The following is a 12,756-nucleotide window of genomic DNA, read 5'->3' as shown; positions in this document are numbered from 1 at the left end:
CGGGCGGAGGAGGAGCCAGCCTCCGCCCGGCCCACGGCGGGGGGGGGGGGGGGAAGAGGGGGGGAAGGACGTGCAGGAGGGAGCCCTGGGTTGCCCCGCTCCCACGCACGATTCCCTGCCCGAAGTCCCCCTCCTCACAGCCAGAATTTTGCACACCAGTTAGGACTGTTTAGGAAGAGGAAACTGTGGCCCAGGGAGGCCCGGGGAGGTCGGGGGAGGCCCAGGGACCCGCTCTAAGAAGGAGCATGGAGAGTTGTGGGGTTCACCTGCCTGTAAGTGGCCCCCACCGAAGCTCCACCCCCAAAGAGCCTCTGGCCCGCGTCTGCTTTTGCGGGGGGGGGGGCTGCTCTCCCCCTTTACGCGTGGGGAAGTGACTGAGGTACAACATTCTAGATGTGGAGCCCAAAAATCTGAGCTCAGAGGATTTCAGCTCTAGGCCTGCAGGGGCCCTGGGAGGCTCCTGGACCCAACCTCTGATCTTACAGAGAAGGCAGCAGAGGAGGCTGGGAAAGCCAAGTGATTGCCTAAAGTCCCGGAGGGAAGAAGGAAGGAGGCGAATTGGAACCCAGGCCTTGGGCCTCCCAAGCCCAGCTTTTTGCATTCCCTTCTGCCATCTGTGCTGTGTGATCTAAGGCCTCACTTGCTGGGCCCTGATTCCCCAGCTAGACTTCAGATAAGCCAAACTTATCCCCACTATGACCTCGGCCTTCCCCTGACTCACCCTGGCTGGAGGCCTGGGGTCTCCCTCTTCCGATGGAGGCCTTTGAAGGACTAAGCACTCCCTGGCCGGCCTCCAGGCCCCAGCAGCTGGCTGAGCGTGGTTGACATGGTGCACTAAGCCAGTCTGCATAGTGCCTTTACCACCACGGGAAGGAGAGCTGTCTTCTCCTCAGCTCTCACAATCACACGGAGCCTTAGACATCATCTAGTCTCTTTTACAGACAGGGAAACTGAATTTTAGCGAAGGAAATCACTTGCCCAAGGTCTCTCAAATAGTGAATAGCCAAGCTGGATTCAATGTCAGTCCCTCTGACCAGAACAGAGCTTGTTTCGATGCATGATGTGGACAAGGGATTCCAGATACAGAACTTTTCTTTTTTTCTTCCTCCTTCCTCCCATCCTTCCTTCCCTCTTTCCTCCCATCATGGCTAGCAAATATTGGAGGCAGGAGCTCAATGGAGGAATAGTTTTTTTTTAGTTTTATTTTGTTGTTTTTTAAGCAATCTGGTGACTTGCCCAGGGTCACACAGCTAGTAAATGTCTGAGGCTAGATTTGAATCCAGGTCCTCCTGACTCCAGGTATCTATCTACTACAACACCTAGCTGCTCGGGAACAGGTGTTTCTTAAGCCCACTTAGTAAGTGTCAGGTACTAGACAAACAAATACAGAAAATGGACCAATCCCTTGTCACAAAGAGCTTGCATTCTACTAGGGGAGACTACATATACATATTGTTAAACTCTTTTGGAGACACCCTGTTTTCCAGAGCTGCTTAGCAGGCGGGCTGGCTCCTAAGCTTGTCATAACAATAATGCTCTGCCCTCAGAATATCATCCTCTGGCAAAGTATACGCCATGGACCAGCACCAGGTGTTCACTGAGGGATTTAGCTCCTCTTATTTCCCAGGTGCTCCATCACATGTTCACAATCCCTGCCCTTTGTCCCTGATGGGGACCTGACTCCTGTTCCAGACATAGTCCCACAGCTAGGCCGAGACCCTCCCAAACTTGAGACCAGGGCTGTTCCTGTGGGACCAAAGAACCCCTGGATTATCCCAAGAGACACTAGCCAAGAAAACTTTTTCAAGAAGGATTGCTCTGGGGGCCAACCCCTTTTATGTATATAAAGGGCCCCCTCAGCAGCCCTAAGTCCTCCTCAGGAGTGGTCTTCCAGCCTGCACATGTTGCTCCTCCCTCTGAAATTAATTAAACTTCCATTTGTGTTCAGATTCTCCCATCTCTGCTTTGTGGGGCTCCATCCTCCCCACCCCAGGCCAGCTCCAATTCAGAAATAAAGACAGCACGAAATAACTAAATCCACTCTTCCCACATGGAGTTATTAATACAGACACACGGAAAGTAGTTAAATACAAGAGAGCTTCGATGGGAGAGAACCAGTGATCAGCAGCATCAGGAGAAGCTTCCTAGGAGAAGGTGCTTGTGTTCTGTCTAAAAGAAGATGGGATTTTTATTTAGGAGGGGGGAGAGAGAGAGAATAACTGGAGAGCAGAGGAGAAAGACAGCATGCTGAATGGCCATAACAAAGGCTCAGAAACTGGAGGTGGAGAGACTGAATGAGGAGAGAAAGAAGGGCCTGTTTGGCCAGATCAAAGCCAAAAGGAAAGAGATGGATCCAGTGAAGCTGCAAAGATGGGCTCGGGCCGGGCTGTGAAGGGCATTAAAGGCCAAAGGGACAAACTTATATTTTATTCTATTCTATTATGACACTGGTGGTGGTAGGATGAGGGAGCAATGAAGTCTGATCTGTGGAAAGCTCCCTGGGGAGCAATGTGTAGTCCAAACTGAAACGGAGGGAGGCTTGAAGCTGGGAGCCCCATTAGGCGGTCCATTCCCACATCCCGAAATCTTTGACTTAGATGTCTTTCCAAAAGGGTGAGTGGAAAATGCCTGAGACCGCTCCTTAATGGAGGCTTTGGAGTCCATGTCAGAGGGTCAGAAGGGACTGATGAGACAGGACTAGCCTAGCACAGCATTACTAGGGATTCAATTAACTATTGTGGATCAATTGATTGAAACCTACTTCCTTAGAGAGTCATGTTGTTCAGTGAGGTGATTCAGGCCAGTTCCAATGGTCTTGTGATGGAGAGAGCCATCTGCACCCAGAGAGGGACTGAGCGTGCATCACAACATAGTATTCTCATCTTTTTTATTGTTGTTGTCTGCTTGTTTTTTGTTTTTGTTTTGTTTTCTCATTTTTTTCCTCTTTGATTCAATTTTTCTTGTGCAGCACGATAATTGTAGAAATATGTTCAGAAGAATTGCACATATTTAGCATATTTTGGATTCTTACCATCTAGGTAAGAGGAAGTAGGAGTAGAGGAAGGAAAGACCACAAAGTTTTACAAGAGTGAGTGTTGAAAACTATCTATGTATATGTTTTGAAAATTAAAAAAAAATTGAAGAGAGAGAGAGAGAGACAGAGAGAGAGAGAGAGAGACAAAGAGAGACAGAGACAGAGAGACAGAGAGAGAGAGACAGAGAAAGAGAGAGACAGAGAGAGAGAGAGACAAAGAGAGAGACAGAGAGAGAGAGAAAAAGAGAGAGAGAGAGACAGAGAGACAGAGACAGAGACACAGAGAAAGAGAGACAGAGAGAGAGAGAGAGAGAGAGAGAGAGAGACAGAGAGAGAGAGATACACAAATATATGCATACACATAAACCCCAATATATAGCACCTACTCCGGATTACTCTCCCAACTTGAACTTTTGGGTTGATCACCCAGAGGATGGCTGCTGCCTCACGGTCTGGGGGTAACTCCACGGGGCTGTATTCCTAAAACTATAGCTTATGAGCCCCCACCAGTGTTCTTCCCCAATTCAACAAGTAGCAATAGCCAAGACATTTACTAAGATAGCATGCTATAGAGAAGCCATTGTAGCTACAAAGTATTCCTCCTCTAAACTGGAGGTGCACTCTTTTACAATGACACACAACATCCATGGGCATAAAAGGCAGACATTTAGAGTACAATAATAAGGAGGCACATGTGTAGGGACACATGCTATTGCTCAGTCATTCAGCTTATCCAACTCTCCATGATCCCATGGACCACACACACACACACACACAGAGACACACATACACACACAGAGTTATTTCTTGGCAATGATAGCAAAGTGCTTTACTATTTCCTTCTCTAGTGATCAGAGGTTAAGTGACTTGCCTAGAATCACACAACTAATAAGTGTCTGAGGTCAAACTCAGGTCCTGCTGGTTCTAGGCCCAGCACTTTATCCACTTTATCCACTGCTTCAGGGAATCCATCTGCCAAGGAACTGAAATCTTATCTCCCCTTGTGTAGTCCTCTCTGTGGTCCACCTCTCAAATCCATCTGCCAAGGAGCTAAACTGAAATCTTATCTCCCCTTGTGTAGTCCTCTCTGTGGTCCACCTCTCAAATCCATCTGCCAAGGAGCTAAACTGAAATCTTATCTCCCCTTGTGTAGTCCTCTCTGTGGTCCACCTCTCAAAGCCATCTGCCAAGGAGCTAAACTGAAATCTTATCTCCCCTTGTGTAGTCCTCTCTGTGGTCTACCTCTCAAATCCATCTGCCAAGGAGCTAAACTGAAATCTTATCTCCCCTTGTGTAGTCCTCTCTGTGGTCCACCTCTCAAATCCATCTGCCAAGGAGCTAAACTGAAATCTTATCTCCCCTTGTGTAGTCCTCTCTGTGGTCCACCTCTCAAAGCCATCTGCCAAGGAGCTAAACTGAAATCTTATCTCCCCTTGTGTAGTCCTCTCTGGGGTCCACCTCTCGGTGGTGAGGATTAGTTCTCCCTTAACTTCATAGTTGATTTCTTTCATTTTGGGAATTTTGTTCTTTACAACTTCCTCCCTCAGGTGACTCTGTAGCATTGTCTCTGCTCCCTTGATTCTGTTTCCAATTCTCAAACCAACAAACTCTAGAACTTCTGGAGATGGTGTCTACTTGTGGTCAATAGAGGAGAAAGTCAGTTCCCTTTGATTCCATAAGAGAAAAATGTTCGGGTATCATAAAGGGATCAGCAGGTGTCATTGCTCTCATTGCTTTTAGGTGGCTCAGTGGATAGAGCACTAGATTTGGTATTATGAAGTCCTATTCAAGTGAAATAAAATATGCACTTTACAAACCTTAAAAACACTTCATAAATGTGTGCTATTGTTGGCTACTAATTCAGGCAACTTCTGTGAGCCTCAGTTTCCTCATCTGCAAATTGGGGACAATAACATCGACCTCTCAAGTTTTTGTGAAGATCAAATGAAATAAACTTTAAACCTTAAAATAAGATTTTATCACTCACTATTTGCTAATGTTGCTCTTCCATACTGTGACTACAGCGACTAAAGCTATGTGAGGGGGGGACCTCTTTCTTTCAATAGGAATAAATCGGTACAAAATAATGCAGGAGTTGAAAGGCTTCATGTAGAAGGTATATTAGCCCTTGAAGGGAGCTAAAGATTCTAAGATTTGGAGAGGAGAGAGCATTCCAGACTTAAGGGACAGTCAATGGAAAGACACAGGTGGGAGATGTTAAATCGTGTGTGGGAAAAATCATTTGGACCCATTTGGACAGAGTGGGAAAAGCAAAGAGCGGGAGAAAGGGTTCTACTATCAATTAATCAATGAGCATTCATTTTGTTTTATGTGTGTGTTTAGGTTAAAGCAACTGGGGCTATGTGACTTGCCCAGAGTCACACAGCTAGTTAAGTGTTAAGTGTCTGAGATCAAATTTAAATTCAGGTCTTCCTGACTTTAGAACTAGTGCTCCGTACCCTTCACCAATTAACTGCTTCCTCAATGATTATTTATTAAGCACCTACTGTGTGCCAGGCACTGTACTAATCATAGAGAAAGCATTCTACCTTCAAGGAAAGGATCCCTTCTAATGTTACAATGTATGGATTCAATAGATACAATCTAATTTACTAAATTAACTTCATTTCACTTTTTGACTGAGAATGCCTTAATGTTACTTTATCAAAATTTTTAGCCAGGCCCCTGGTAAAATAAATATTTTCTGTGGATAAACGGACCATCTTGGGCTAGAAGGGGGCTCAATGGTAGTGGGGACTCCTGTACGGCCAGCCCAAAAGGCCAATAGTTGATTCTGCTATGAAATTCTTATTCAGTATCATCAAATGAGAAAGCTTGAAGGACTTTAGAGATCATTTAGCCCAAAACTCATTTTTAAAAAATTATTTTAAATTTTTTTGGTATTTAAAAAATATTAATGACTTTTTGCCATCATAGCAGTCATTTCTGAACCCTCCACCTTTGTTTTAAGGACAGAAGAAATGAACAAGAATTTATATAGACCCATTATGTGCCAAGAATTGTGCTAGCACTTTATAGATAACGTCTCACTTATTCTCCACAACAACCTGAAAAATAAGCGTTATTATTACCTCCATTTTACGATTGAAGAAACTGAGGCAGAGAGGTAAAGTGCCACACAACGAATAAGTGTGTGAGGATGACTTTATACTCAGGTCTTTTTTTTTTTTCTGATACACAATGTTTATTTAGTTTCATTTTCTATGTGCTTGTTTCCAAGAAGAGATGGGGCTAAGCTGATAAAAAGGAGAAAAAAAAAGTATTGCTTATACTTATGCATTTGGAAGTGTAAATATACCTGATCTGTTCAAACAAAAGGTGACAAGTAAAATATATGAGGGAAAATAAATAAGCTTTACTTGCCAAGAAATACTAAAGAAGGGAAAGGGACCTGTATGTGCCAAAATGATTGTGGAAGCTCTTTTTGTAGTGGCCAGAAACTGGAAGATGAATGGATGTCCATCAGTTGGAGAATGGTTGGGTAAACTATGGTATATGAAAGTTATGGAATATTATTGCTGTGTAAGAAATGACCAGCAGGAGTGAAATGAGCAGAACCAGAAGATCACTGTACACTTCAACAACAATGCTGTATGAGGATGTATTCTGATGGAAGTGGAAATCTTCAACATAAAGAAGATCCAACTCACTTCCAGTGGATCAATGATGGACAGAGGTAGCTACACCCAGAGAAGAAACACTGGGAGGGGAATGAAAATTGTTAGCACTAATATCTGTCTGCCCAGGTTGCATGTACCTTCGGATTCTAATGTTTATTGTGCAACAAGAAAATGATATTCGCACACATGTATTGTACCTAGACTATATTGTAACACATGTAAAATGTATGGGATTGCCTGTCATCGGGGGGAGGGAATAGAGGGAGGGGGGGTAATTTGGAAAAATGAATACAAGGGATAATATTATAAAAATATATATATAATAAAAAATTAAAAAAAAAAAAAAGAAATGACCAGCAGGAGGAATACAGAGAGGCTTGGAGAGACTTACATCAACTGATGCTGAGTGAAATGAGCAGGACCAGAAGATCACTGTACACTTCAACAATGATACTGTATGAGGATGTATTCTGATGGAAGTGGAGATCTTCAACATAGAGAAGATCTAATTCAGTGCCAATTGATTAATGATGGACAGAATCAGCTACACCCAGAGAAGGAACACTGGGAAATGAGTGTAAACTGTTTGTATTCTGTTTTTCTTCCCAGGTTATTTTTACCTTCTGAATCCAATTCTTCCTGTGCAACAAGAAATTCGGTTCTGCACACATATATTGTATCTAGGATATACTATAACACATTTAACATGTATGGGACTGCCTGGCATCTAGGGGAGGGCGTGAAGGGAAGGAGGGAAAAATTGGGGCAGAAATGAGTGCAAGGGATAATGTTGTAAAAAATTACCCATGCATATGTACTATCAAAAAAAAAGTTATAAATATTAAAGTATAAGTTAAATAAAATTTATGTATATATATATATATATATACATATATATATATATTATATATTCATACAGTTATTTTGGGCAGCAGTATCTCTTTCCAAAGATCTGCTTCCCAGAAATCAACCTTCCCTGGGTGTGTTACCTGACCACATGGGATACCTAAGATTAATGGGCCAAGACCATATACATGTAGCATTTTTGTACTCTTTCCTTCACTGTAAATAAACTAAGAGAAAGCATTCCTAGTCTTTATCTGTCTGGCTCTGCTTTGCATAATTCTAACCCTCACTTTTCTTTTATTTTCTATTTGCTTTCCTCTCATCAACAATCCCTCCTCTCTTCTTTTCATCTTCCTTCCATATCCTGATATCCAACAAAGCTTTTCTTTCTTTCTTTCTTTCTTTCTTTCTTTCTTTCTTTCTTTCTTTCTTTCTTTCTTTCTTTCTTTCTTTCTTTCTTTCTTTCTTTCTTTCTTTCTTTCTTTCTTTCTTTCTTTCTTTCTTTCTTTCTTTCTTTCTTTCTTTCTTTCTTTCTTTCTTTCTCTTTCTTTGTTTCTTTCTTTGTTTCTTTGTTTCTTTCTTTTTTCTTTCTTTCTTTCTTTCTTTCTTTCTTTTTTCTTTTCTTTTCTTTTCTTTTTTTTTTATTATAGCTTTTTATTGACAGCACATGATGCATGGGTAGTTTTTAAACATTGGCTCTTGCAAAACCTTCTGCTCCAACTTTTCCCCTCCTTCCCCTTCCCCCTCCCCTAGATGGCAAGCAGTCCCATACATGTTAAATATGTTACACTACATCTTAAATACAATATATGTGTGCATATTTATACAGTTCTCTTGTTGTGCAAGAAAAATCGGATTTAGAAAGAAGAAAAACAAAAATGCAAGCAGGCCACACTCATTTCCCAATGTTCTTTTGCTGAGTATAGCTGGTTCTGTTCATCATTGATCAAATGGAACTGAATTGGATTACTCAGGTCTTCTTGACTCCAGGCCCAATATTCTGCCCATTGTGCCACTAAAATGTCTCTTGTAACAAAGAAAAATAAGTAAAAATGCCCAATCCAATGACAACGCGGGAAAATGTATAAAACATCGCCACTTCTCTGACATGTGGAAGGAGATATTGCCTTAATTTCCACATTAGTAAAATGGGTTCAGCTGGATTTGATGGAAGGGACAGCTAGTTAAAACTAACAGAGCGTTTTGCTGCCCAAATGCTCAGGAACAATTCATGGGCAAACATGATTGCCAATGCATGTGGAAGGCTTGATGGGTGGATCCTATCCTACACACACACACACACACACACACACACACAAATGTCAGGTTAGTTCATTCTTGCTGCCGCTTGGTGATTTGATCCACTGTGGCGTGCGGATTGTTGGCGTAACCTTGGCCCACTCTTACAAGAATTAGGATATCTCCCCTTCTGCCTTGGAAACAGTAAACCCAAGAAAGTCTGGCAGCTGACAGCTAGTTGCTTTTGTTTGGGGTCTTGATCACTGTCTTTGTGTCTCGGACTCTTGGGCATGAGATGGATGAAGCTCCCAGCCTCTTCTCAGAGTTTCAAATGCATAAAACGAGCTACATGGTGCTCCAAAGGAAGCCTAGGGGTGGTGACAATAAAAATGTCACTGTTTCCTGACTGAGTTCATCCCACCCTGCCCCACATCTGTCCTCTGATCCCTGGGATTGAGGTCGCATTGTAGAAGGGGATAGGTCCCCGAGAAGATCAGAGAAGTTCGGCTGGGTGGCTGATATAGAACACAGAGGAGGGAGCCCCTGGGACCCCAGGTTAGGTGGCCTGCTGTGAGAACTTCTGCTTTGTCTTCTCCCCCTGGAGGAATGGTCTGCATAATATACCTTGAAAAGTCGAGACTTTGGGGAGTTCTTGGAAAGAACTCAGAGACAGGTCCGAATTGTCCCTATGCTATATAGTGTGTTTGTAAAGCACTAGTAAATAACAGCTATTATTATTGAGGGTGACTGGCTGGGTGCTGGGCCCAGAGTAAGGAAAACTTGAGTTCAAACTTACTAGCTGTGTTACCCTGGGAAAGTCATTTCACTCTGTAAGTTTCTTCATCTGTAAAATGGGCTGGAGAAGGAAATGGCAAACCACTCCAGTATCTTTGCCAAGAAAAATTCAAATGGAGTCACAGACAGTTGGACATGAACTGAAACAACTGAACAACAACAATAAAACTCCCGTCTCAAACTTCTTTGCCTGTTGACTCAGTTAGTAAAGCTGGGCTATCATACCATGATCCTCTCATTTTATGATTGTCAATAGTTACACTAATAAAATAACAATCCCATGGCTATGGAAGCAGAATTTGAACTCGGGTCTCATCGTCCTGATTTTTCTAAGATATAATAAGCTTCCCCATCCACTCCTGATGACACTGCAAAGTAAGCAGGAGGTGGATTATTTCCTCCAATTGACAGAGAAAGAAACTGAGATTTTGAGAGATGAGGTGCCTTAACCAGCTTATGGCACTGACCAGGTCACGAGTGGGATGGAGCCCCACAGCTGTGGCAGGATGGAAAGAGCACCAGACCTATGTTTAGAAGACAGGGGTTCGGGTCCAGGTTTGCAGTTTATTTCCTTGTAGATCCTTGGACCATTCATGTCCTACTGGCCTCAGTTTCCTGCTCTGTAAACTGAAGGGAATGGAGCAGAGTCTTGCTTTCTAGGACCCTTGTCAACTCTAGCCTCCCCAGCCTCCAGGCCTACTGAGCACTAGACAGCAGGCCCTTTGGGAGAGAGGGATGCTGGTACAGAAGGGTGAGATCAGGCAGACCAAGCAAACTTCCCCACCTCCCTTGTTTTTCTGGGGCCCTGCTCTGGCTAGGGCACATCGGGATGAAGGCATATCTGGGCAGGCGCTGACTGGCTGACATTTTTGAAAGCAGCCAGCTGCTCTTCCAGGGAGCTCCGCTCCGATGCCCAATTGTGCACTGCCTGGTCAGCTGCCTGGGCATGCATCCCCATCGGACCTCTCCAGGAAGTCTCCCGCCTGAAGAAGCTCTACCACTGCTACAAGGCACTTCCAGCCCCAGGATATCCTCTCTCCTTCCCGCCTCCCTTCCCAGAGTCCCAACTGGACTGCCTAGTCATCCTGGCTTGCAACTTGAGAGCCGGGGCTCTGGGGTAGAGCCAGGACTCCACCCAAAGGTGCCATTGAAGAACCCTCTGGCCAGCCTTGTGTTTCTCTGCAGGCGGGCAGGTGGGGCAATGAGGAAGCATGCAAAGACAAGCAGCTCTCTCACTGGAAAAGGGATGGAACTGCAGTCAAATCCCAGGGCTGTTGTTCAGTCCTTTCAGTTATATCCGACTTCTCAGGGCCCTACTTGGGATTTTCTCGACAGAGATAGCAGGTTTGTCATTTCCTTCCCCAGCTTCTTTCTTCTCCAGCTCCAGCTCCGCAAGAAAATTCATATGAGGAAACTGAGGCAAACAATGAAGTATCCACAGTCAGAGAGGTCTGTGGTCACATTTGAACTCAGGAAGATGAATTTCCCATATTCCAAGCCCAGAACTCTGTGCACCCCCTAGCGACCCCAAATCCCATCCCAGAAAGGTCCAGGAGAGCAGCCTTGCTATGCTATCCTGAGTTCAAAGCCAGACTCTGCTCTCTATTCTCTCTGACATCTCAAAATCCTTCTTTCAGCATCTATAAGTGAGAGGGATTAACAAAGTTATGAGTTCTTGACCTGGGGAATATGAACATTAAAAATAAAATTTTGATCAGCATTTCAGTATGAGTGGTTACTGTTCTAATCCTATGCATTTTAGTTTGTTCATTTAAAAATATGCTGAAAAGGGCAGCTCGGTGGCGCATAGAGCATCATCCTGAAGTCAAGAGGACCTGAGTTCAAATCTGGTCTCAGATACTTAACACTTCCCAGCTGTGTGACCCTGAGCAAGTCACTTAACCCCAATTGCCTGACCAAAAAAATTAAAAATAAAATAAAAATATCAATATTTGTGGAAATATGTATAGAAGAATTGCACTTGTTGGATTGAATATATATTGGCTTACTTGGCATCTAGGGAAGGGGGGTAAGGGAGGGGAAAATTTAGAACACAAAATTTTGTAAGGGTGAATGTTAAAAATTATCCATGTATATATCTTGAAAATAAAAAAAAAAGCTTTAATTAAAAAAATATGCTGAAATTCCAGTAGATTTGGGATGGAATGTGCCATCCACATCCAGAGAGAGCATTATGTGGAGAGTGAATGTGGATCAAGGCAAAATGTTTCCACCTTTTTGCTGCTGTTGGTTTGCTTTTATTTTTCACTTTTGATCTGATTTTTCTACTGTAACATGAAGAATATGGAAATGTTTAAAAGAATTGGACATATTTAAATTACTTGCTGTCTTGGGGAAGGAAGAAGAGGGGAGAGAGGGAGGAAAACTTTGGAACAAAAGGTTTTGCAGTGGTGAATGTTGAACACTATCTTTGCATGTATTTGAACAAATGAAATATTATTTATTATTATTATTATTATTATTATTATTATTTGCAGAGGCAATTGAGGTTAAATGACTTGCCTAGAGTCACACAGCTATGGAGCATTAAGTGTCTGAGATCAAATTTGAACTCAGGTCCTCCTGACTTCAGGGCTAGTACTCTATTCACTGTACCATTTAGCTGTCCCTCAAATAAAACATTAAAACATAAAACATAAAAAAAATATGGGAAATTCATCTTCCTGAGTTCAAATGTGACCACAGAGCTCTCTGACTGTGGATACTTCATTGTTTGCCTCAGTTTCCTCATATGAATTTTCTTGCAGAGCTGGAGCTGGAGAAGAAAGAAGCTGGGGAAGGAAATGAGAAGGGGTTCATGGGCTTTCCCATGCTGTTACCAAAGAGTTCAAGACACAAAAAAAGTTAGGAATAGCTTGACTATATAATAGCAGTAGCAGAGATTCATGTAACAGTTTAATATTTACAAAATGTTTTAACATAGTGAATTAATTTCTGAATTATGAAACAGGGGCAGACAACTCAGTACTTTGGGTACTCCCCAGGAAATACCCCAATGACTGTAGAAAGTAGTGCTTCAGTCACACTTTAATAAGGCACAGAGACAAAGGGTAAGAAGGGAGGGGCCTTAGAGGCAAAGGATATGGGGACTGGATGGGATGGTGGAAGAGGCAGGGAGGAGAGTGGGGAGAGCCAATTATGTAGCCATGGAGTAGAATTGGGAGCGCTCAGCAGCTCAGA

Source organism: Sminthopsis crassicaudata, chromosome 1, assembly GCF_048593235.1.
Source record: "Sminthopsis crassicaudata isolate SCR6 chromosome 1, ASM4859323v1, whole genome shotgun sequence".
NCBI lineage: Eukaryota > Metazoa > Chordata > Mammalia > Dasyuromorphia > Dasyuridae > Sminthopsis > Sminthopsis crassicaudata.
The sequence above is the reverse complement of the archived record's forward strand: the minus strand, read 5'-3'. Positions refer to the sequence as shown.